Genomic DNA, 4,474 nt, shown 5'->3' with positions numbered 1-4,474 from the left:
TCCTGGAACTCACTCTGTAGACCAGGCTGGCCTCAAACTCGGAAATCTGCCTGCCTCTGCCTCCCGAGTGCTGGGATTAAAGGCATGTGCCACCATTACCCAGCAAAATTTGATTTCAAATGTAGGAAACCGCAGAGATTTTTTTCTTTTAAGAGGCAAGCAAGAAGTTTATTGCAGCCGGGCGTGGTGGCACACGCCTTTAATCTCAGCACTCGGGAGGCAGAGGCAGGCAGATTTCTGAGTTCGAGGCCAGCCTGGTCTACAGAGTGAGTTCCAGAACATCCAGGGCTACACAGAGAAACCCTGTCTCGAAAAACAAAAACAAAACAACAAAAAAAAAGAAGTTTATTGCAGTTGCTGCCACTGGGCTATCTCTTGCTTTGCTTCCAGATGGAATTTTCTGCTTTTTCTTCCTATATTTCAAAAAGGTTGAAAGACTGGCTGAGCAGTTGAAAAAGAGTGCAGGTGGAAATGGAGGGGCCTGAGAAACAAACAAAAGGCTGAACTCGAAAAATAAAAACTTTTCTGAAGGGTTGCAGAGTTGGAGGTGCAACTCTGAGAGGTTGTGGGTGGAGGTAGAAACACTTGGGAAGAAGAAGCACCCCAAAAGAACAAAGGCTCAATCCCGAGAGCAGGAGTTTCCTACAGGAAGAGGGAAAGAAACTTCACTGGAGGGCGGTTGGGTCAGAGAAAAGCTGAAAAAGTGGAAGGACAAGCTGATGAAAGAGGCCATTTCAAGAAAAAGGTATAATCTCAACAGAAAGTCGCATCTGTTCCTGTCCATTAGAGTACCCCTCCCCATAACCCAGCGACTGCTCCCTGACTCTTCATTCTCCTCCCTCTATTTTGCTGTTCAGTATTCTCAGCTTCTTCCCTCCACCATGTCAACCACTGCAACTGCAGACCAGCCTCTACTACAGCTGTCACCGATCCCTTCCAGTCTTGGGGAGTAATTCTATGTTGAGTAGCTCAGTAATTTAGAATTTGTCATATAAAGCGAGTGCATTCTATATGAAACCATGGCCTTTTTAAAATCCCTTAGATCAATCATTTCTATAGGACACCATCCTTCCTCATCATAATCTTGTTTCAACCATTGGCAAGCATATGATGTACAGCTGTAGGTTTACTGTAGAACAATGTTTAGCGGCTTTAACAACTTAGGACCGGGCTGGAGAGATGGTTCAGTGGTTAGAACACTGACTGTTCTTCCAGAGGTCCAGAGTTCAATTCCCAGCAGCCACATGGTGACTCACAACCCTCTGTAAAGAGATCAGATGTTCTCTTCTGGTGTGTCTGAATACAGCTACAATGTACTTATATACATAAAATAAATAATTCTTTAAAAAAAAAAAAAAAAAAAGAGTGCCGGCAGTGGTGGCACACACCTTTAATCCTAGCACTTGGGAGGCAGAGACAGGTGGATTTCTGAGTTTGAGGCCAGCCTGGTCTACAGAGTGAGTTCCAGGACAGCCAGGACTATACAGAGAAACCCAGTCTCGGGGGTGGGGGGGAAGCACTTGGGACAAAGTTGAGTAGAGGGGAAATAATCCACCTTGTTTACAAAGATTATACAAGGCTCTGGAGAAGCTGTCACTGATTTTTTTTTTTTTTACAAAGATTAGTCTCAGCTGTAAACAAAGTTGTATAAGAATCTGACAAAAGACAGGTGTTGATAAAGACCTTGGCACATGAAGATGCAAATACCGAATGTAAGAAAATTATTAGACCATTAAAGTCAAGAACAGCACTTATGGGCTAGTGGGTAAGAGTTACGACTCGGGGGCTGGTGAGATGGCTCAGTGGGTAAGAGTTACGCCTGATGTTGGTTTAATGTGTACCATGTTAATCTCATCAGTTAAGTTATAGCTAGAGGTCTCTGATACCAAAATTCCTGGTGCTTTAATTGTGGGAAATATGGTCATTTGCAACAAAATTGTGAACAAGGCATCTTCAAAACCAACGGTTTTCCTAAATAAAAACCAGAAAGAATGCCTAGGTTTCCAGGGGTGTGCAGGTTATGTGGCAAGGGGTGCCATTGGACCAATGAGTGTAGGTCAAAGGAGATTTTATTTCTTATCAGGAAATGGCCTTGGGAGCCTAGCTTAAGCCTCACCCCCAAACGAAAAGTACAAGTCCTTTCAGCCAAGGAGAGACACACAGACCCAAACCTTCTCTGGGAGACATACAGACCCAGACCCTCTCTGGGCATTGAAGACTTAATGCATGCTACTATAGGCGGCATGGCTTGAGACTTGGACACAGGTAAACATCGTTACCACCCCCACCCCCCAAATTTAGTGTTATAAAATAACTACTGGAGTTTATGGTCCGTTACCCTCGGGGACAGTAAGGATGATCTTGGGAAGTAGTGGATTCACTTTCCAAGGACTCATTGTGCATTCAGGAATTATAGATGAAGATTTCAAAGGAGAAATTAAAATTATGGTCTATGTAAAAAAAAATGAGATGCAATTTAATGCAGGTGATAGGATTGTTCAGCTGCTATTGTTTCCCTACATCAAAGGTAAAACGATCCAGTAGAAAGCAGGAGAGGGCTCCTAAGGACCTTAGCCACTGACCTGAAAAGTTCTTATTCTGTTGAAATACCTGTTTATAATTTCCCACTGTACACAACACAATTAATGGCCTAAAGGAGAAGTGAGAATTCTGAAATTTTGGTTTCTTTAAAAAAGAAAAAAAAAAAACCAACACAGAAATATAAGAACATGCTCTCATTTTAACTCCACTTGGGTTAGGTGTAGGGATGTGGGGCTGCTGCAAACTGCCCACAGCAGCTGACTATGATTTGCTTCCTGCTCTACCAGAGGCATGATTTTGTCAGCTGCAGATAGTTTCTGTGATTGACATTTGGAATTCTGGGAATTTTTCAGGAGATATGCAAATGCTATGGCCCGGGGCTAGAGAGATGGCTTAGTGGTTAAGAGCGTTGATGACTGCTCTTCCAGAGGTCCTGAGTTCAATTCCCAGCCACCACATGGTGGCTCAAAACCACCTGTAATGGGATCTGATGCCCTCTTCTGGTGTGTCTAAAGAGAGCAATGGTGTACTCATATAAATAAAAGAAATCTTAAAAAAAAAAAAAAGGAAATCTGTTAAAAATAAATACATGCTATGGTCCTAAGAGGTGAGGTTGGTGGTTATTGGTCATTTGGGGGAAGAGGGATTGCTGTTCATTAGTAGTCATGCTCAAAGAAGAAACACAAGGAAATTAGATTCAAGGGTTTCTATCTCTCTCTCCCCTGGTGATCCTTCTTTCCTGTCTAGTGATAGAGGATGTGATAGAGGAGGAGTAAAAGGGTGGGAAAGAAGTAGTAAAGACCAGCTACAGCCATTATAATCCCAGGAGAAAGCATGTGGCTGGGCAGTGGTGGTGCTTGACTTTTCACTCATAGTACTCAAGAGGCAGAGGCAGGCAGATCTCTGTAGGCCAGCCTGGTCTACAGAGTGAGTTCCAGAACAGCCAGGGCTACACAGAGCAACCTTGACTCAAAAACCAAAAAAAGAAAATTAAAAATGTGAAACATGGTAGAAGATAAGGCTAACCAGACAAGGGAGCACAAGCACTAAGCCAGTGCCCTCCAACAAAATAAAGCCACAGACCTTGTATCAGCAGTCAAGCGCTAAGGAAGGAAAGTGAGCAAGACCACCGCTGTGAGGGCCGCCACTGTGAGGGCCACGACTGTGAGGGCCTCCACTGTGAGGGCCAACACTGTGAGGGCCAACACTGTGAGGGCCATGACTGTAGTTGTAGTGGACATGAATTCTGTCCTGTATAAACTCTAGCTTCATTTGATTTGATTTTTTTTTTTCAGTTTTTGTTTCTAATCTCCTTTTACATGTCCTGTTGGCTTTGAACTTGTCACCTCCTGCCTTGGCTTCCCCAGTACCCAGCTGTTTTCTCTGTGAAAACAACTTTTTTTTTTTGGTTTCTTCCTACCCACCCAAATCCACACTCTTTCTTTTCATCTCTCATTAAAAAACAGGCATCTAAAAAAAAAAAAAAAAGTAAAAAACAGGCATCTAGCTGGGAGTAGTGGTGCACGCCTTTAATCCCAGCACTCGGGAGGCAGAGGCAGGCGGATTTCTGAGTTTGAGGCCAGCCTGGTCTACAGAGTGAGTTCCAAGACAGCCAGAGCTATATAGAGAAACCGTGTCTCAAAAAATGAAACAAACAAACAAACAAAAAAACCAGGCATCTAAAAATAAATAAAAACAACTAGAAAGGACAAAACACCAAAAGAAAAAAGCCAAAGGAAAAGCACAAGAAACACAGACACAGAAACCCCAGAAAAACACAAAAACAAAATGAGACTATAATATATAAACAAAAGATATAAGGTAAAAAAAAAAAAATGACCAAGCCGGGTGTGGTGGCTCACACCTTTAATCCTAGCATTCAGGAGGCAGAGGCAGGCAGATTTCTGAGTTCAAGGCCAGCCTGGTCTACAAA

Source organism: Mus pahari, chromosome 4, assembly GCF_900095145.1.
Source record: "Mus pahari chromosome 4, PAHARI_EIJ_v1.1, whole genome shotgun sequence".
Lineage (NCBI taxonomy): Eukaryota > Metazoa > Chordata > Mammalia > Rodentia > Muridae > Mus > Mus pahari.
This window is presented reverse-complemented; position numbering follows the sequence as displayed.